The sequence below is a fragment of the Ovis canadensis genome, chromosome 23 (assembly GCF_042477335.2).
Source record: "Ovis canadensis isolate MfBH-ARS-UI-01 breed Bighorn chromosome 23, ARS-UI_OviCan_v2, whole genome shotgun sequence".
Classification (NCBI taxonomy): Eukaryota; Metazoa; Chordata; class Mammalia; order Artiodactyla; family Bovidae; genus Ovis; species Ovis canadensis.
In genome coordinates this window covers 60,891,879-60,914,051 of record NC_091267.1, presented here as the reverse complement: position 1 = coordinate 60,914,051, position 22,173 = coordinate 60,891,879, and the positions used below count along the sequence as shown (strand labels likewise).

Here is a 22,173-nt window from a genome sequence, read left to right as displayed (position 1 = left end):
AAGGTGGTGAGGTGAGCCATGAATACCCTCCGGGTGGCACCAAGTCTCCAGGGTCCAGCTCCTCTTTGGGTTTGCTTTGCCTCAAGGGGGCGCCAGTGCGGCAAGATGGCCTTCTCACCCCTGTTCCCTCAGGCCAGGAGCTAGAGCCGCTGGCTTTGCGATTCCTCCAGCCCTGTCACAGCCAGCCAAGACTGCCTCCAGCTCCTGGACACCCAGCATGCTCTCTGGCGTCTCTCCCAAGTTCCCTCTCAATGGACCAGAGGTGAAGGGGAGGCTGCCTCCTGTCTTTCCCACAAGATGCAGGACCTGTTACACACCCATAGCCCTCTTTGCCAAAAACCCTTCATGACTTTGCCTTCAGCCCTTTAATACACTTGAAGTGTATTAGGCTAAATTCCACATAGGTGGTCTGCACCTCACTTTTAAATATGGAAGAATAGCTCCTGTTCAGTTTGTTTTGCTTCCCCCCCCCCGCCCCTCAACTAAAAGGGGCTTAGGGCTTCCCTGGTGTTTCAGATGGTAAAGAATCTGCCTACAATGTGGGAGACCTGGGTTCGATCCCTGGGTTGGGAGGATCCCCTGGAGGAGGGCATGGCAACCCACTCCAGTATTCTTGCCTGGAGAATCCCTATGGACAGAGGAGCCTAGTGGGCTACAGTCCATGAGGTCACACAGAGTTGGACAGGACTGAGTGACTTTACTTTCACTTTCAGTCAGCAGCTTCCATGGAGGCTCAAGGGTATGGGAAGGAGAATACTGTAAGACGAGTCTGGAGCCTCAGGCTGTGCCAGAAGACAGGGAAAGTCTCTAAGAATGAAGGCCACATGTGAGAAGAGACAGGGTGAAGGCTGCCGGGGCCTTCATGTGAACATCGCAATGGATAGTGAAAGGGACAAATTAAAACCCACGGAAGGAAAAAAGAACTGTTGCGTCCTTGCTTATGCTAAGAAGAGAGGCAGTTGCAGAAAACAGAGGTAAGTCTATAATATTTTCAACTTTTCCCTCAACTGCCTTCACAGACAGGATCTCTCACTTGATCCCTTTCTGCCCATTTTTCAGATGACGACACCGAGACTGCCGACTGGTCTAGTCTGTGACTCACCCAGGACCAGGCCCCAGGCCAGTGCTCGGGACTCCCCAGGCTGGGCAGAAGAGCATGAGGGGTCTCCACCCACCTGCTCCTTGGTATGCCTCTGCCCTGGCAGGGCAGCCCCTTCTTCTGGCCGGCTCTTGACTCTCCTGGGTGCAATGCCCTTGGAGCAACCCTCAGAGGTTCCTATCACTCTCCTACCTCCTGCCCCCCTCGCCAAAAACTTATTAAGCAGCCGCCTGTCACCTCTACCTTAATAAATAAGAATCTCTTTTCAGCTTCTTTGTCTTCCTCACCTCGGGGCCCACCTCCTGTAACCACACTGTCAATTACACCTCATGTCTAGCAAGGCCAGAGCTAATGAAAAGCAATAGAGAATTCACTGCCTTTTAATGAGGGAAACATGGCTTTTTACAGGGAACAATTTATTGGGCCAATTCCCCCCGTCCATCACCCAGGGGAGTTGCTGCCTTTTAGTACCCTGCGTTTGTTACCGTGTCAAGCACTGTGTAAAATTGCCAGCCAAGCACCGAGGTGAAGGCTCTGACTCAATTTACAGGGTGACATCTCTAATCTCCCTCCTCGGATCAGTAAGTGATCCTGGCAATGATATGCATAGAAATTAATTACTCTGTCCCTCCTGCTCCCTGGCAGCCAGAAGTAGGGCATGGTCCTTGGCCACAACAGCCGGGCCTACAGGCCACTGACCTCCATTGTTTCTAGCTATTTGTCCTGGCAAGAGTATACAGAAGAGACAGGACCACACTGCCAGAAAAGGCAAGGGAACAAATACATGGGAGGAGAGCATCTTGTGCAGCTCAGCCTTGTTTGAGATCAAGAGAAAATACCAGGTCTATCACTGTTTCCAAGGGAGAGGGCGAGCCAGGGGACGCAGGAAGAAAACCCCAGGCTGAGATTCAGGGAATGTCTAATCTGCTGCTAATTTTCTTTATGACCCTGGGCATGCCACTTCATCTCTGAAGTAGAGTGTTTTAAACAGTGATTCCTCTGAGGTTCTGCAAAAATAGACCTCCCCTCCCCATCCTTCTCCTTTGCCTTCCCTGGATGATCTGTTGGGCTACTTTCAATCATTGGGCTTTAGGCTTGGGCGAGCTGTGTGACCCTGGGCAATTCTCTTCACTTCCTCCACACTCTAGAATCTTATGGTTCATGATCTACTTCCAAAGATGGTTTCAAGAGTCAAATGAAAGCAAGTTGCTTTAGAATATAAGATCATATCATTTAAATTCCAGATCTGGGAGAAATTAGGAAAAAATGGCTATTGTGAGGAGGACTGACCAAGAATTCCTGCCTTAAAGTATCTGCCACACTTCATGTCATATCTGAAATCCAACCATTAGCAATTTATTTCTTTGAGTCTTCAGATATCACTTATTGATGTTAGTTCTTATCAAGCATTCACTCACTCTGTCCCAAAGAGCATACTTAGATTGATCACCATCACATTTACATAATCATAGCAAACTTTTATTTCTTTTTTAAATTTGAAATATAGCTGATGTATAATATTACATTAGTTTCAGGTATACCCATAGTGATTCAACATTTAAACATTACAAAGTGATCACCGTGATAAGTCTAGTAACCGTCTGCCCCCATACAAAGTTATTAGAGCATTATCAATGTATATTACATTCTTGTGACTAATTTATTTTGTAACATCTTAATTCCCTTTACCGATTTTACCCATTCCTCCACCTCTTCCACTCTGGCAACCATTCATTTGTTCTCTGTATCTATGAGTCTCTTTACATTTTGCTTTGTTTGCTTGTTTTTGTTTTTAGGTTCCACATATAAGTGTAATCATATGGAATATATCCATTTTTCCTGTCTGACTTATTTCACTTAACATAATACCCTCTAGATCCATCTGTGTTGTCTCAGGTGAAAAGATTTCATTCTTTTTTTATGTCTGAGTGATATTCTGTTTTTTTTTAACCCATTTATCTATTCATGGAATGGACCCTTGGGTTGCTTCAGTATCTTGACTGTTGTAAATAATTCTGCAGTAAATGTAGGGGTGCATATATCTTTTTGAATTAGTGTTTTTGATTTCTTTGGGTAAATAATCAGAAATGAAATTGCTGAATCATATGGTGGTTCTATTTTTAATTTCTAAGGAAACTCCATATTGTTTTCCATAGTGTTTGTGCCAATTTAAATCCCACTAGACAGTACACAAGAGTTCTCTTTCTCTTCACATCTTAGGCAGCACCTGTTGCTTGTCTTTTTATGGTGCTCATTCTGACAGGTGAGAGGTGACATCTCATTGTGGTTTTGATTTGCATTTCCCTCATGATTAACAATTTTGAGCACCTTTTCATGTATCTGTTAACCATCTGTGTGCCTTCTTTGGAAAAGATCTACTTATGTCCTCTGTACATTAAAATTTTTTTATATTGAGTTATTCTTCTTATGTTTTGGATATTAACATCTTTGGATATGTCATTTGCAAATATCCCCTCCCATTCATTAGATGGCCTTTTTTATTATGTTGATGGTTTCTTTTACCTTGCAAAAGCTTTTTGGTTCAATTTAGTCCAATTTGGTTCAATTTTCATTTTTTATTTTTTGTTTCCTTTGCCTGATAGATTAAAAAAATATTGCTTAGATTGATGTCAAAGTGTATACTGTCTGTGTTTTATTCTAGAAGTTTTAAAATTTCAGGTCTTACACTTAAGTGCAGAATCCATACTGAGTTTTTTTTTTTTATATGATGTGAAAAAATGGTGCAGTTTTAATCCTTTGCATATAGCTATCCAATTTTCCCAACATCATGTATTAAAGAAAGTCTTCTCCCCAGTGTATACTCTTGCCTCCTACGTTGTAGATTAATTGTTCATTCAAGCACAGATTTATTTCTGATCTCTCCCTTTTGTTCCATTAATCTATTTCTCTGTTTTTGTGTCAGTACCATACTGATTTGATTACTGTGGCTCTGTAGCATGGTCTGAAGTCAGGGACCATGATATCTCCAACTTTTTTCTCAAGATTGTTTTGGCTATTGGGGTCTTTTGTGGTTTCATACAAATTTTGGGGTTGCTCATTCTAGTTTTGTGAAAAATGCCATTAGTATTTTGATAGGGATTGCACTGAATATGTGTATTGCCTTTGGGAGTATGATCATTTTAACAATACAATAAGTCCCCTACGTACGAACACATTTCATTCCTAGAGTGTGTTCATGGTCCAATTTGTTTGTAAGTCCAACAAAGTTAGCTTAGGTACCCAACTAACACAATAAGCTATATAGCACTGTACTATAGCAGGTTTATAATATTTTCACACAAATAATACATTAAAAAAACACACAAAATAAAACATTTTTAATCTAACAGTACAGTACCTTGAAAAGTACAGTAGTACCATACCACAGCTGGCATACAAGAACTGGCATCAAGTGAACAGGCAGGAAGAATTACTGACTGGAGGAAGGAGGGGAGGGGAGAAATGGTAGAGCTGAAAGATTGCCAGCAGTAGTAGCTGCAAGTTTGCTTATGCCTGATGTTGATGGCACAGGTTCTGGTTCCTTGCTGGATTCGATTCTATCTATCCTCTTGAAAAAGAGATCCCATGGTGTCTCATCCTAGATGACACGGTAGCACTGAATTGCATTTTGAAAAGCTGTTGTTGCAACCTTCTCATACCATTCGACATTCAGGTCCTGAGCCTCAAAACACTAATAGCGCCTTCTCAAATAAACAGAATCCCCTTGCCATTTCCTGCATCGTGAATCTATTCAGTTCTTTAGTTACTTCTTCTTCCTTTTGTCTCTCTTCATCCCTTCTCTGGGCCTCCAATTTCATCAAGTCTTCATTAGTAAGCTCCACGTGTTGCACAGCAAGGAATTCAGTGAAGTCGTTCTCTTGAAGATCTAGCTCCCACTTGTACACAAAAGCACAACCACTTGTAGAGGATGTATGCACTTTAAAATGCACCCCAGACACATGAACTTACGAACATATGACCTGCAAACATATGTTTGCATTTTTGAAAGTTCACAACTTGAGGATTCATATGTAAGGGACTATCTGTATCAATTCTTCCAGTCCATGAGTATGGTATATCTTTCCATTTGTTTCTGTCATCTTCAATTTCTTTCATCAGTGTCTTACAAGCTTTCAGAGTATAGGTCTTTCCCCTCTTAGGTTAGATTTATTTCTAAGCATTTTATTATTTTCGATGTAATTCTAAAGGAGTTTGTTTTCCTAATTTCTTTTTATGATAGCTTGTTATTAGTGTATAGAATTGCAACAGATTTCAGCATATAAATTTTATATCTGGAAACTTTAATAAATTCATTTATTACTTTTAATAGAGTTTTTTAGAGGAAACTTTAGAGTTACTGTATACAGTATTGTGTCATCTGTAAGCAGTGACAGCTTTACTTTTTCCTTTGCAGTTTGAATGCCTTTTATTTCTTTTTCTTGTCTGATTGCTGGGATTAAGACTTCCAATACTATGTTGAATAAAAGTAGTGAGAGTGAATATTCTTGTCTTTTTCCTAATCTTAGAGGAAATACTTTCAGCTTTTCACCATTGATATGATATTGGCTATGGTTTTGTCATATGTGGCCTTTATTATGTATTGCCCTTCTGTAACAATTTTGTTGAGAGTTTTTATCATAAATTGAATTTTGTTGGATTTTGTCAGAGATTTTTTCCTGCATCTACTGAGAGGATTGTGTGATTTTTATCCTTAATTTTTACTCCCTTCCCCAGATTTATGTTTTGACATTGTATTTTATATCTCTGAGTATTCTATAACTATTTATATTGTAGACATAGATGGCTTTGCCACTTTTGTCTTTTAATCTTCCCATTCACTTTATAATTGGTTGATTCACTACCTTTACTATATACTTGCTTTTACCAGTGAAATTTTTCCTTTCATAACTTTTGTATTTCTAGTTGTGGCCTTTTCTTTTCTACTTAGAGAAGTTTTCTTTAACATTTTATGTGAACCAAGAACTTCCAAATGTTCAAGCTGGGTCTAGAAAAAGCAGAGGAACCAGAGATCAAATTGCCAACATTTGCTGAATCACAGAGAAAGCAAGGGAATTCCAGAGAAACATCTACCTCTGTTTCATTGACTATGCTAAAGCCTTTGACTGTGTGGATCATAACAAACTGTGGAAAATTCTTAAAAGAGATGGGAATATCACCAGACCATCTTACTTGTCTCCTGAGAAACCTGTATGGGTCTTACTCAGGTGTCTTTTAAACTCCTGCCTCTTCACTGGGATCAGAGCATATGAGATTTTGCTTGCACTCTAAGAATGAGGTTTCTGTTTCCTATATCTTTCTTGAATGTAAGTACCACTGGCTCTCAAATTCAAACTTTCTGAAGATTTGTTTTCCTGGTGCAAGATCCCTGGGATGGGGAGCTCAATATGGAGCTTGAACCCCACACTCCTCAGTAAGGACCTCTGCACTTATGATATCCCTCCTGTTTGTGAGGCTCACTTGGGAATGTGAGTCCTGACTCTATCGCATCTCCTCTCCTCCTACCTGTGGCTCTTTCTTTATATCTTTAAGTTGAGAAAATGTTTTCCACTTGCCTGCAGGTCATTTTCATAGATAGTTTTCCTGTGTGTACTTGTAATTTGGTGTGCCGGTTGAAGGAAGTAAGTTCAGGGTCTTCCTACTCTGCTCTCTGGATCCCTCTCCCTTTTATTTCTTTTTCTTGCTTTATTGCACTAGCCAAGACCTCCAATATAGTGTTGACTAGGGATGATGTGAATGATTGCTTGCAATGTTTACAATATTAGGAGAAAACTATTCAGTATTTTACTGTTAAGTATGATGTCAATTATAAATTTTTCATAGATATACTTTATCAGATTAAGGATCTCCCTTTCATTTCTAGTCTGCTAAGAGTTTTTTTCTTTTCAAATCATGAATGGAGGAATTGAATTTTATCATATGTATTTCCTACATTTTCTACATCTGCTTAGATAAGCATATGGTATTCTGTCTTTATTCTGTTAATACGATGAATTATATTGATTGGCGCTTGGATGTTGAAATAACTGTACATTTCTGGCAAAAATCCCACTTGGTCTTTATGTACTATCCTATCCTTTTTTTAAAAAGGTTTTTGTCTTATGCTATTGTATGGAATTTACTAATAGTGTGCTAAGGATTTTTATGACTATGTTCATGAGGGATATTGTATTGCCTGTTGTATTCTCTTTTTTTGTAATGTCTTTGCGTTTGGTGTCAGGATAATTCTCTCTTCATAAAATAATTTGGAAAGTAGTTTTTCCTCCTTATTTTCTGAAAGAGTTTATGGAGGATTGGTATTATTTCTTCCTGATATTTTCTTTGTGAGAAAGTTATTATTTTTATATTAGCAACTCAATCTCTTTAATAGATACAAGAATTTTTTAGATTTTCTATTTCTTCTACAGTGAGCTTTTAAAATTTCAACTTTTAATTTTTTATTGACATATAGTTGATTTACAGTATTGTGTTAATTTCAGGTACCACCAAAGTGATTCAAATCACCAAAGTGATTCAGTCATACATACAGATATACATATTTATTTTTCTCAATTTATTTTCCCTCATAGGTTATTAAAAAAGTTGAATACAATTCCCTGTGCTATACAGTAGGTCCTTGTTGGTTATCTATTTTATATACAGTAGTGTGTGTATGTTAATCTCAAACTCCTAATTTATCCCTCCCTACCTTTCCCTTTTGGTGATCATAGTTTGTTTTCTATGTCAGTGGGCCTATTTCTGTTCTGTATGTAAGTTCATTTTTATTTTTCAGTAAGTTTTAATCATTTGTATCTTTCAAATAATTTGTCTATTCTGTCTAAGCTGTTGAATTTATTGGCACCAAGTTACTCTTAACATCTTCCTATTATTCTGTTGAAGTCTATAATATTGGAGCCAGAATTTTAACGCAATTCTATTTGCCTCCAAAGTTTATACTCTTTCTTTTGTGCAATCCTATTCTTGTAATGAAATGCAGTCTTCCTGGGACTTCCATTTATGAAATCCTCAGGAAGAAATACCTTAAAAGCAATTGAAAGCCAGGTGAGAGCCAGGTTTGCTGGAAGAAAGTTCATGTTTGTGTTCAATAACAAACCAGAGATGAAGAGTTCAGGGAATTAAGCTGAGGGGCCTCAGGAAAGATAGGAGGAAAGATGCTGTAACAATATATTTTTTTAAAGTATTCAAGGCACAAACTTGGACTGCATAAGCATACCAGATTTTATATGCTACGAAGGGTAAATGTGTGTGCAGGTCGGGGAACAGAAACAAGAGACAATGCTGCTTAATTGAATGTATGCACGGTGTTTTGAATTGATGCTGAAGTTGAAGCTCCGATACTTTGGCCACTTGATGCGAAGAACCGACTGAGAAAAGACACTGATGCTGGGAAAGATTGAAGGCAGGAGGAGAAGGGGACGACAGAGGATGAGATGGTTGGATGGCATCATGACTCGATGGACACGAGTTTGAGCAAGCTCCAGGAGTTGGTAATGGACAGGGAAGCCTGGCATGCTACAGTCCATGGGATTGCAAAAAGTCAAACATGACTGAGTGACTGAACTGTACTGAACTGTCTGTGGCAGCAATTCCTGAGTAATGACTGAATTCTGTTCACAGTTTTCTCTACTTGTTTCACTGCAAAACTTGTTTTCATAGTGTATGTTGACAGAATGTAGCTTTAACTTGATACAAGTTTACCTACCCAGAGCCATCCTCCTCTCTTTCTATAAGATTGACAGAGGCTGAAATGAAAATGAAAGTTGCTCAGTCGTGTCTGACTCTTTGTGACCCCATGGACTATACAGTCCATGGAAATCTCTAGGCCAGAATACTGGAGTGGGTAGCCTGTCCCTTCTCTAGGGATCTTCCCAACCCAGGGACCGAGCCCAGGTCTCCCACATTGCAGGCAGATTCTTTACCAGCTGAGTCACAAGGGAATTCCTGACAGAAGCTAGGATGTTAGATACTTGCCTTTAATGACAGAGGCTAGGATGTTAGATATTTGCTTTCTTAGCTTCCCTTGCAGTGAGGAGTGGTCTTGCAATCAGTTTGAATATAAAGAGAAGACTTTTGGAAGACTTTGACGGGAACAGTTTTCTCTTTTCCTCCTGATGAACACCATGTTGGCTTTTGCCCTTTGATTTGGTATATGAAGATGAGATTCCTGGGGCTTGGAGCAATTCTCTTGAGACTATAAGGCAATAAAACTGGTTTGGAAAGCCCTATGCACCAGACAGCAGAAAGAAAGAAAAAACAGGGAACCTTGACAATATCCTCGAATCTCTGAATCATCCCTGAAACCACCTATTTCCAGTTTGACCTAAGAGAGTAAATGTCTTTTTTGTTAAGCCATTGTTATGTATCTGTAACAGAGCCATGTTTTCTGAGCCTTATTATCTTAATGGTAGGTCTACATCTGTTCAGCTGTCTCACTTGACACCAAGATATTTATAAAATCAGAAAGGTAGGCACTCTAATCACATAGCAGTACTAAAAAACTGGCCCAGAAAATTCTTATGTTAATACAATTTTACGAACAAAATGAAGATATGAATTTACATTTTTCTCCTAGAGAAGTTTAGGACTTCTTATGTGTACATCTGCAGTCCTGGTCTAAAGACCTCAGGATGGGAAATTTTTTCCAGAGGTAAAGATTTTGAAAGTAAGAATTTTGCAAGATTATGGGAAATTCATAATCCCTCTGTTATTTATATCATCTCTTGCCACTTTCTCCAGAGCAGTGACATACAAGTCTTAAGCTGAAAGAGGACATGACTCTTGCAGTGGGGAGGGGAGAATGAATAATGGCTTTCTCCTGCAAAGGTAGCCTTCTTAAGAGAAGACAAGCTCAGGAGGCTAGAACTCCAGTGAGATGGAAAGGGAAAGTTGCTACTACATAGAGAAAGAAACCTATAAAAAGAAAATTGATCTTTCTAATAATCAGAGTAATCAGAGAAATGCTGGGAATTAAAATTAAAACAATTTTGACACTATTTGAGAATATTATTTTTCAGAATATGCTTTTTCAGAAACAGAGAAGTCTCATCACAGTGTTTGATGAGAATATGAAGCAATACTAACTCATTAATACATGGCTAGTGGTATTAATGAGTCCAAGCTTGCTCTGCTCGCCCCACGATAGGCCAATGAATCTGAGAAATGAGGTGTTGAGGTGAGGAAAATGACTTTATTCAGAAAGCAGCTGACAGAGAAGATGGCACGCTAGTGCCTCAAAATAACCATGTTATAGGGGTCTGGATGCCAGATTCTTTTATAGATCAGAGGTGGGGGGAGGTGAGGAAGCAAATTAAAAGGCCATCAATCTTGCAAACATCTCCTAGAATGGCAAGCCTCAGGCAGGGGATGTGTTAATTTCTTTCTTCCTGCCATCTACAGGTGGACAGGGTTCTGAACACAGGCACTTCAGTTTAACAGTGGGGCAGAGGGTCAGAGTCCTTTGAAGCAAGCCATTATGTATGATTATAATAACAGAAAAATTAAAAACAAATCAAAGAAACAGTTTCCAACATGGAGCCAGTACTGGCTCCTTCTCTGCAACAGTGCGGAGAAGGCAATGGCAACCTACTCCAGTACTCTCGCCTGGAGAATCCCAGGGATGGCGGAGCCTGGTGGGCTGCTCTCTATGGGGTCGCACAGAGTCGGACACGACTGAAGCGACTTAGCAGCAGCAGCAACAGCTGCAACAGTGAGAGGGTAAATTGCCAGCAGCACTCTGGAGAACAATCTGGAAATACCCAGTAAAGCTGAAGATATGGGAACACTTAAACCCAGTAACCCCACTGCTAGGTCTACTCTCTACAGAACCTAGTGCAGATTGTACGTTAGGTCAAATGTACTAGAAGCTTCCTGGGAGCACGGATTATAATAGTGAAAGGTAAGAAGTCTAATTATTCATCAAGAGGGAATAAACTGCTGTGTATTCCCTTAGTGAAATCCTACAAGACACCAAACACAGGTGAACCAGTGCTTTACCGCTACTGAGTGAGGGAAAAGAGTTGCAGGAGATTGGAACAGCATATTGCCATTTATAAGAGTTCAAAGCCTGCAAAACTGAAATGTATGCCCTTGTGGGCACATGCATTAATAGTATAAAGATTCACATGGGAATTATAAAGCCTAGTTTAGGATAAGCCCTGCTTCTCTGGAGGACAGAGGCAAATGAGGTTAAACAGCAACATACAGAGAATTGCAAATCATTTTGCCATGTTTTATTTCCAAGTTGGATGGTGGTGTATGAGCCTTCATGACCTCTTATAACTTTTTGAGGCCTGAAAAATTTTATTAATACTTTTTTTAAAAAGAAAGAGAAGCAAAGAAGCAGAAGATATTCATATGGGGAGATGTCTTGAGGGTTTGACAGCAGAAAGGTCAATGGTGAGGGCAGATGCCTCGCAATCAGAAACCTGTGTCTGAGTCCCAGCTCTCCTGCTTACCAACAGCAATGTGATTTGAGGGGCAAATTAATTAACCTCTCATGAATCGGATTTTCCCAGATGTGAAATAAGAATAATGACATTTATTCTTATATGGATATGGTCAATTCGTTAATTAAATAAAATATTTAAGAATTTTATTCTTAAAATTCTGGCGCATTTTTTAGGGAGATTATACATTCTGGTTTATCTGGGACAATCAGTTTCTACCTGCTGCCTTAATTGAAACGCTTTTTATTAACCTCAAAACTATCCTGTTTGGAGGATAAATGATACTGTCACCACTGTTGTTGCTGTTGAAGTTGCTGTTCAGATGTTAAGTCATGTCTGACTCTTTGCAACCCCATGGACTGCAGCACACTAGACCTCCCTTCCTTCACTATCTGCTGGAGTTTGCTTAGGCTCATTCCCATTATGTCAATGATGCCATCTAACCATCTCATCTTCTGTCACTCCCTTCTCCTCCTGCCTTCAATCTTTCCCAGCATCAGGGTCTTTTCAAATGAGCTGGCTCTTCAAAGCAGTTGGCCAAACTATTGGAGCTTCAGCTTTAACATCAGTCCTTCCAATGAATATTCAGGGTTGATTTCCTTTAGGGTTGACTGGTTTGATCTCCTGGCTGTCCAAGGGACTCTCAAGAGTCTTCTCCAACACCATAGTCTGAAAGCATCAATTCTTTGGCACTCAGCCTTCTTTATGGTTGAACTCTCACATCCATATATGACTACTGGAAAAAACATAGCTTTGACTGTACACACCTTTGTTGATACCTCTGCTTTTTAATATGTTGTCTAGGTTTGTCATAGCTTTTCTTTCAAGAGCTGCTGCTGCTGCTGCTATATCGCTTTAGTCGTGTCCGACTCTGTGCGACCCCAGAGACGGCGGCCCACCAGGCTCTCCCGTTTCTGGGATTCTCCAGGCAAGAACACTGGAGTAGGTTGCCATTTCCTTCTCCAATGAATGAAAGTGAAAGGTGAAAGCGAAGTCACTCAGTCGTGTCCGACTCCTAGCGACCCCATGGACTGCAGCCCACCAGGCTCCTCCGTCCATGGGATTTTCCAGGCAAGAGGACTGGAGTGGGGTGCCATTGCCTTCTCCGTCTTTCAAGGAGGAAGCATGTTTTAGTTTTGTGCTGCAGTCACTGTCCACAGTGATTTTTAAGCCCAAGAAAATAAAACCTGCCACTCTTTCCACTTGTTCGCCATCTATTTGCCATGAAGTGATGGGACCAAATGCCATGATCTTAGTGTTTTGAATGTTGTGTTTTAAGCCAGCTTTTTCACTCTCCTCTTTCAGGCTCATCAAGAGGCTCTTTAGTTTCCCTTCAGTTTCTGCCATTAGAGTGATATCATTTGCATATCTAAAGTTGTTGATCTTTCTCCTGGCTTGGCTGATTCCAGCTTGTCCTTTATCCAGCCTTGCATTTCACATGATGTCCTCTGCATAGAAGTTAAGTAAGCAGGGTGACAGTATTCAGCCTTGATGTACTCCTTTACCAATTTTGAACCAGTCCATTGTTCCATGTCCAGTTTTAACTGCTGCTTCTTGTCCTGCATACAGTTTCTTCAGGAGACAGGTAATTTGGTCTGGTATTCCCATCTCATTAAGAATATTCCACAGTTTGTTGTGATCCACACAGTCAAATGTTTTAGTGTAGTCAATGAAGCAGAAGTAGATGTTTTTCTGAAATATCCTTGCTTTCTCTATGATCCAATGGATGTTGGCAATTTGATTTCTGGGGCTTCTGTTTTATCTAAACCCAATACTTAATGTATGCCAGGCACTTTCTAAGTTTTTACATTTATTAATTCTTTAATTCTTACAGATGAGGAAGCTGAGGTCAAAGTATGGCATGAACTCAGGCCATCTGACCCTAGAGTCTGCTATGAATCACCAAGTTCTATGGCCAGAGATTCTGCTATATAATAATAACAAGAGCCAAAATTTTAAAACAGTTAATCCAAAATACTGCAGTTCAAATGGATGTTGCTCTTCAAAGTGGCCCATTGGAAGGCTTTATGTATGTTCCCACTGTGTGGACTTGGCTCTGTGTGACAAGAATCTTCTTTGGGAATTCCTATCAGACTGGGGCGAAGTCACCAAATTTCTTCAGTTTTCTTGTTTTTTAAGTCGGCTGAGATTTTTCCAAAAGAGTCAAAAGTCACTTAGAAATTCAAATTAAAAGCATAAGATATCACTGTGAACCTATAAATAGCTAAATTAAAAAGACTGACAATATCAAGTATTTATGAGGATGTACAGCCACTGGACCTCCATATCCACTGGAAGGGGAAGGGACCTAAACTGGTGTGGACATAACTATGTCCCAGGTGCCTTAGGTGGGACATGGAAGTAGGCGGGCTTTATCATTTCTGTGGCTGGAAATCATCTCCAAATAGAGGAAGGGAGGTCAGTGCGCATCTGCAGTTTCACTGAGCTTCCGCAAGAGTGGAAACAGCAAGTTCAGGGCCTCGGTCAGATCACATGGAAAGTGTTGCATCTTTGTCCAGGAAGATTTACAGATGTGCACAGGTTCAAAGGAGAATGACCTCGTATGACCCAGTGGAGGCCAGGCTAGGTAGCGGTCTGCCTTTCTGGCCACCAATTATCTTTGGATATTCTTTTTCCCACACATAAGCACCACCCTCTCCTGGTGAGACAACCCCAAATCCTATCCAGTTAGACTGAAGACTGGCACCTTTGTGTGATGGATAGTGCCACATGTCTAGATGTGATTGTTCTAGGCTGATGACAAGTCATCTCTGCTCCCCACTTACAAACTCACAATATACAATAAAGGGCAGATCACAATAGAAGCTTCCATTCTGCGAGGGGAAAATTGGCAGCATTCTGCTTCTCAGGCAGCCCCTCATCTATGGCAACGGGGTGGGGTCGGGGGTTGTCCTACGAGGTGGGCCTGGAGAAGGGCCTTTTCTGGTAGGAATTTCCCTGACTGGGTTGATTTTTCTTCTTTGTCCTGTGTTCTCCATAGTCTCTGACTGTGCTTTCTAAGATTTTCCTTCTTGTCCATTATGCCCCATGACCACTCATGAAGTGGGCATGGCACGAATGCATCCCTTGGATGCTACCCAACTTTCATAGCTCTCTTTCTGATAATGCCAGTTTGGAGATCCTATTATAGGATTCATGCAGTCAGTGGCTTTTGTGACAGTTCTGTTTGCTTAAAAACTTATGGTCTGCTTACATCCATTCAGCTTTGCAGACTAGGAATCTCAACCAAACTTCTACACCGGAGAGAGTTCTTAGACCCGTTTCTGTGCTTCTTTTTCCCAGATTAATGGGGGCTATATCAAAGACATCTCAACAACAGTCTTCCGTGGAAGGCAGAAGCCCATCTCTTGCAGTTTCTGGTTCAGGAACAGTTGATTTTTTCAAACAATGTGAACTCTCAGATTTCTGAGCTCCTTATATTCCCTTCCATCCCTGATCTTAAATGCCAGAACTCATGCCTTTATTTTATTACTTAGATATACGAAGCCCATCCTTCGAGCTCTTTTTCAAGTTCTTTCCTTCTTGCTGCAGATCTTATGAGCACTTTATCTGACTTCCAAGTTACTGAATGTGACAGTTCTGGCATATATTTTGCAACTGCTTAGCACAGATCTTCCTCTTTCCTGCCTCCAGGGTTTGTTTCTGTAGTGTTCATCCCCAGACCCTTAAGGCAATGCCATATTTTCAGAGTTTTAAGATGACAGCACCTACTTCAAGGCATTAACTGTAATGAAAGTTTATTCCTGGGTAAGTAACAGTGCAGGTTTGATGTTACTGGCCACTGGGCAGCTCTGCTTCACATGGTGACTCAGGGATTCAGGTGTCTTTCCTCTTGAGAGCCTGTCAAATCCTAAGAACTTAGGTCATCATCTGTAACAGCTGACAGCAGAAGGCATGGAGGAGAGAAAGGATATCTCTTTTCTTAAAAACTTAGAAGTGAAATATATCAACATCCTATCACATTTCATTGGATAAAACTTCCATATGGCCATACCTAACTGCAGAAAAAGGTTGGGAAACAGAGTCAGCCGTGAACCTAAGTAGAAAACAGGGACACTGGATGTCGGTCAACAGCCAGTGATTTCTGTCAAAGAGGCCAGGTTGGCCGTGTAGGAAGTTTGCATCTTGGCCTGGTCCTTTTGAAAAGAAGAATGACAAACAAGAGCACATCCAGAGAAGACTAACCACTCTGGGACTGAGACATGGTCAGAGTCATTTTGATAGAGCCTCCCACTTAAAATGGATTTAAGAGACTCCCTTCTCCTCTGCCTTCTCATCCCGCTTTCCTCTCCTCCTGGCAGGAGGAGAAGGGGACGACAGAGGATGAGAAGGGGACGACAGAGGATGAGAAGGTTGACTCGATGGACATGAAACTGAGCAAACTCCAGGGAATCTGGGGAATCCAGGGAAGCCTGACGTGCTGCAGTCCATGGGGTCACAAAGAGTCGGACACGACTGAGTGACTGAACTGAACTGAAGAGACTCCAATGTTTACTGGGCAACCTTATTAAAATTTGCTGCTCAAAGCTATGCTTTATCCAAGACAGAGTTTCAGAATATTCACTTCATGGATTCCTGTCCCTCCCCGTTTTGAACACTCCTATTCTGATCCAAGTGGTAGAGCTCCAGGGCCTTGACACAATGGTCCTTGTGTCTGCCTGTGGTCTTTACGCTCCATATCAGCTCGGGCTGGCCTATTTAGCAACTAAACCTTATGCAGAATGTCAGCAGGGACTGAGCTTACTTTACCATATTGGGGCACTTTGGGATCAGGGGTCTCATAACAATGATAATAACGTTAACTTTTTTACTGAGCACTTACTATATGCCAGGCACTTAGTAGACATCTACTTTAATGTTTAAGATAAGGAAGAGAGATATATTCACTCTGGGTTGTCCTTCAAAGCAGAAATGATGCCTCAGACACTGTAAGCCATTAACAGTGTTGGGCTTCATGTAAGGATGAGATTTCTAACAGTCAGAGTTGACTGAAGTTGTCCAGGCCAGCTCCAGTTGGTAATCTCATGCCACTGTGAAGAGTAACGAATCACATTTTGGCCCTTGGAGGGTGGGGATTGGGAGACTCAACCATCCATACATACATATACACTTATGTACATGCATTCAACTATCTATCCATCCATTTTTGTTTGTTTTCACCAGTTATCCACTGAGGCCCAGGAACTCTGCTGGGTGTTAGTTGGATAAGGTGGCCTTTGAAGGGCCTTCCCTGATGGCTCAGACAGTTAAGAGTCTGCCTGCAATGAGCGAGACCCAAGTTTGATCCCTGAGTCAGGAAGATCCCCTGGAGAAGGAAATGGCAACACACTCTAGCCTTTAAGGACCATTCATCACCGAGATCTCTGACTCTGAGCCTATAATGTAGTCTCCATTTTGAATCTCCTTACCACAGTTTTCTCGGCACACCCTCCAGAAAGCTGTCTTCTTGAGAGCAGCCATAATTTAAGCCTCATCTAAACTGTCAGTCTTGTTAACCACTGGACATTATCCATGTAGATGAATTGTGGGAAATGCAGTCTGAACAAAATCCAAAAGAGCAAATTGTTTTACAAGACATTACTGGGGACTAAGGATGCCATTGAGGGGAGGCCCTTAGGGGTCTGATTCAATGAATTCATAAAGTTCTCCATAGTACAGTCAGCGTTTATATACAGATGGATGTCCCCGAGGTGACTGAGCTTAAAGCTTATTCACAAAAAGGCTTGAACAATCTAGTCCTGTCTGTAGAATTTACCTCATTCAGGAGACCTGGCTTCTATAACAGTTTCTTTTCCTTCATGTCCTTATGCACTTGGGAAAGCCATGCTTCCTCTCTGACCCCAGAGTCCTCATCTGAGGTCCGAGAACAGAGTGAAAGATCTCTAAGGACCTTCCCAGCTCCAAGAGTCCGTGATTCTATGATCTAGTTACTTATTCAGCAAATCCTGAAAACCGCAATTTGTTGTATCCAGATCATAATTTCTAGCCTAAAGGAGGTCCACAAACACATAAATACATTCTTTTAGAGTCGATCCTCCATGTGGTATGATGTTCATTTTAAGAAAGCGCATTGGAAGTGGCAATTTTTTGGTGGAAGTCTTGCTCTGAAAGCCAGGCTACAGCTGGCCCTCTGGGTCAGACCCATTCCCCAGGATGGAGCTGCCTCAAACAACTTCTGTCTTTCGCAGAAAACAATGTTACATAGAGAGGAGTAGAAATGGAAGAGGCTTCTGAGAACTTGAAAGTGGCAGGAAAAAACTGAACAGGAGAGGCACAGGGGCTGAGGCAAGAAGACAGGTTCCGTCACTTCTCTACCAGGAGCTTCCACTTTGGCTGCGCAGCAATCACAGTATTTTCTCATTTGTTCTTCCAACTGGTCCAGTTACTGAAGGGAATTCTAAAGCCTTCTGTCCACCAGAGCGTCGCCTGTACGTGATTCAATTAACCTTTAGGGTGGCTTGGGTAGTTTGTGCGATAAGAGAGCCATGGCTTAATTGGCAATATGACACAGACAATAAAGTTTGATCAGATGAAGAGGGCATCGGGGACATCATTAGCTTCCTCAGCTGAAGACTACGTGGTGTGTAAAAGTTGTTTAATTTCTGTCGGAGAAGGAAGGGAAGGGAAAACCTAATTTACATTTCCTGAAGTTTTCGCTTACTAAATATTTCATTTCTTCACTATAAGAGTCAAATGAGCCGGGTATTTTGGTGTCTGTGCAACCTCCCACTAGATTTTATGGCTCCGTAAGCCACCAAATGATCATTTTCCTGTTATGAAAACTTTGCATTTCACAAGAGGTATTTTAGAAAAACAGACATAAATAGAGACAGATGGAGGGATTATTTTTTTCAACAGTTTTAAATGGGAGAAACAGGAAGGCAGAGGGGGAACAAGCCAGTGTGCTGCAGAAAGTTGGTACGAAGCTGGCCTTGGTGTTGTTTAACTTTCCCAAGAGGAGGAAGTTGGGCAGAGGGGATCTACAAGCTGGGGAATAAACACTAGGCCAATGTCTGGATCTGGTCTCAGCACTCAGAAGAGTTTTAAGCCTTGGCTCTTCCAAGCAGCTTTTCCCAGTCAAGAAGAGAGCTGACGTTTACTGAATGGCTTCTGTGTGCTAGGCCAGCCCAGGTTGTCTGCCTCATTTTCACCACCAGCTATGGGAAAGTGGTATTATTATGCTACTTTTCTGAATCAGGAATCTGAGATAGAGTTTCTGAAGCTTCTTCAGGGAGCCAGCGAGTAGGTGGCCGTGCTTAAATTCCATCTCAACTCTGTCTTTCTCTTGTACCCTGTTAGGAGGAGTGACAGACCTCCTCAAATTGGGCCTGATGAAAAGTCCCTCTCCACTAAGTGCATTGTCTTCCCGTTTTCCTATAAGAGACAAAAATGCCTGCCAACTTAATTTATGTGCTAACTAATGTGCATTTAAGACAGCTTTGAAATGTGCAATGTGGTAAAAATGAACAATTAATTTTCACTCATGCAAAGGCATTTAAAATTAAATAGTACTAGACCGATTTAGGTATGATTATCACTGCTTTGCTTTAACTTCTTTTGAAATCAACAAATTGTCATCACGTGCAGAGCAAATGATCACTCTGAACAAAACGCCGTACTGAGGACACAGGGAGGGAGCGGGGAAGGCTGCTGTGTTTTCCAAGAAAGGAGACAAGGCATGAACTCGTGAAAGTTGATGGTACAGGCACCACTTTTGCACACATTCAGAGACACGCAAAAGACACACACATATACACAGAGTCACTCCATACTTCAGGCACTGGTTTGTCTATTCCTAAACCAATAGACACCATACCTGCCCTTATGGAGCTTACCAACTTTAATGGAAGATAGTCTCTGAATAAGTAACTGCAGGTGTGAAGAAGAGGGAGCAATCAAGTCAGGAGGGGCTTCTTGGAAGAGGAGGGGCTTGGAAACGCTTTCAGAGTCCTATCGTATGTGTCCTTGGGCAATCACTCCTTCACCTAACCCTTTGTGCTCTCTCAGGTCTCCTCTTGACACATTGTGGCTGTGACTATTATGGGATGTCACTGTCCCAGAGCAAAGGGACAGCGAGATCTTTCCTCCTGAGGGCCACCATCCTGCAGCCTTCTTCCCAGGCTTCATGGCCCAGTGCACGTTCCCAGCCGAGCCACTGTGTGGTACCTTGGAGAGCTCTCCCAGGTGTCATTCAGCCTCATTGCCATCACTACGCTCGGGGTCATCCTTTTCCCTCCACATCCTCCTGGAGCAGGCTTTTGGTGCCTTTTGACATTTGTGCCAGCAGGGCAGAGGGCATAGGTACTTTCACCTAATCCTTGACCATTTCACCTGCAGTCTCTGATGATGGTGCTTTGGTGGAAAATTTCATGAATGACTGGAGAATGTAAAGATATAGAAGGAGAAAAGATAGGATCAGTGTAGCTGTTTGAAGATTTGGAGGTGGATTACAAGAAAGGGGGTAGATTGCAAGAATTTATTTCAAATTTCACTTTCATGTTAGGCCGCTCTCAGGGTCAAATAGACTCAGTGGCAGAAATGTAAAACTTTAGGGGTGATTTGATGGTTAACCAAGAAACTCCCCATGCTTAGAGGAGTACTCCTAATTCCTTAATTTACAGGCTCTATTCAGGCTGATTCTCCCCTGATTGAAAATGTAGGAATAGTTTTATGAAGCAGTATACTCAGCAGAAATAATGATGATGGTGATGATGATGATAGCATTGTTAATAACAGAGAAGAGGCTCATTTATAGAGCTTCTCATTTTTCCATTTCTTTGTTCAGGCTCAAATGAACATCAGCTAATTGATCCTCCTGACAAGTCTGTGAGGTACGTAAGAATTAGAATTCCTTTTCGTGAAATACCTAGTTTATTAATAACCAAGGAGGTAGGTGATAAACTGTCATCACTGGCTTATCCTGCCGTAAATCACTGCCTGTGTATCCCCTCCAATACTAATAGTGGAGCCTGGTTTCTAGGGTTCTCTGGGCTAAGAGTGGCATGTATTGGGCACTTAATAAGTTTGCTGGCGGATCAACTAAAACACTGGCTGACTAACTAAATGAGTGAGTGAATGAGGGGCCTAAGAGGCTTGTCAGATGCAGCCCACTTGGGGGTCTTCAGAGACTGAATACCTGTGTTCTGGATGTTTCTAATTTGTATGATTTATTTTAGAGATGACGAATGACATCTCCGCTAGTCAATCACAGAGGCTTAAATTCTTGCCATTTCATTAACTCTCATTTTTGCTTGAGTAGGAAGGCAGGGCTCTGGGAAGGAGGAAATAGAAACAATGTAATGATAGGAGTGAGCTGTGCCTTGTATTTTGTCTGACCCTACATTCCCCACCTCTGCCCGCCCAAGGCTGAATGATTCTCTACAGCAGCCAAGATGGTCTCTGACTCCAATTTCCTCTCTTACAGTCTATACCCAGCTTCTTGTTGAATTCAGAAGTTCAGTTCTGTTCACACAGCTATCCCGATTAACAGGGAAACTGGAAAGTGAAAGAGCTCTTCGGGACTCTGGGAATGCCTCCTGCCTGTTCCAGCTGCATGGACTTTGGTGTTAGTGGCCTAGGTTCTCAGCAAAGATTAGCCCATATGAGCTTCGAGGCATTGATTCTTGTCAGTCTTTCTGGCTTTAGTTTTCCTATCTGTGAAACGGTAATAATAATACCTACAATGTGCTGCTGTTTGAATCAACAGTGAACGTGTCTTTGGGGTCCTTTTGTTTTTGACAAATGCTTAAAAGGAAAAAAGGAACCCAGGATCTGGAAGGGAATAGTAGATGAAATGCTAGATCCTCAAGAGTGTTGAAAATATCCAGGTCTTTCCTAAATAGAAGTGCTCTTTGTTCCAGACTGCCTCACCTTTGCTCTGCCTCCACTGAACCTCATCTATACACTGTCCCCATCCCTTCAGGACCTGCTCATCTTTCTAGTCATATGATTAACTAGTCATGAACTAAGGAATTAGTGGAGCTAAAGAAGGTAATATATAGCTCTCCCAAGCAACCATTAATAAACACTGACTTTCTGTGTGGTCAGTTTGTTGGTTTGTTTTTGCTTTTTAATTTGGCACATTTCAATAATGTTAGAAGTTAGTTTATTTCCATGTGCTATTAAATTTTTATTTGTTTTTGCTTTGTGTAAAGTAAAATTCATTCTGTTGATATACAGTTCTGAGTTTTCACAAATGCTTAGAGTTTGGGTAACCACAATCAACATACAGACCAGGTCCCTCACACCTCCAAAATTTCCCTTTGAAATCAACCCCTCCCCACCTGGCAACCACTGAGCTTCTCTGTCTCTGTATGCTTGTTTTCTCCAACTTCCCAGGTCTCTCATGAGGTTAGATGGGAAAGTGGGTTCAAAGATTTTTCAAAACATTGGTCTACAGATGTAACTTTGCTAAGTGCTACTTTTGCAATTAATCTTGCAAGAAATTGAATATTGCCTTCTAGTGGTTTTGGCCATGTTGAACATGGGTATTTAACCATGATATGGCTGACCAATCACGTGATCTATTATTACTGATGGCGATAAGAATCAACTAAACCCGTGGGATACCTGAGGATGGATTATACTGTG

The 22,173-nt window shown here is 41.4% G+C and overlaps 1 long non-coding RNA gene across 1 annotated transcript; it reads left to right on the top strand.

The window, feature by feature from the left end:
• Positions 1–1,097: 1,097 nt before the first annotated feature.
• Positions 1,098–21,018, top strand: LOC138428472 (uncharacterized). Its single transcript, XR_011252457.1, has 3 exons — positions 1,098–1,185; positions 20,369–20,414; positions 21,008–21,018. It is a non-coding gene; the product is annotated as an uncharacterized lncRNA (long non-coding RNA).
• Positions 21,019–22,173: the final 1,155 nt, after the last annotated feature.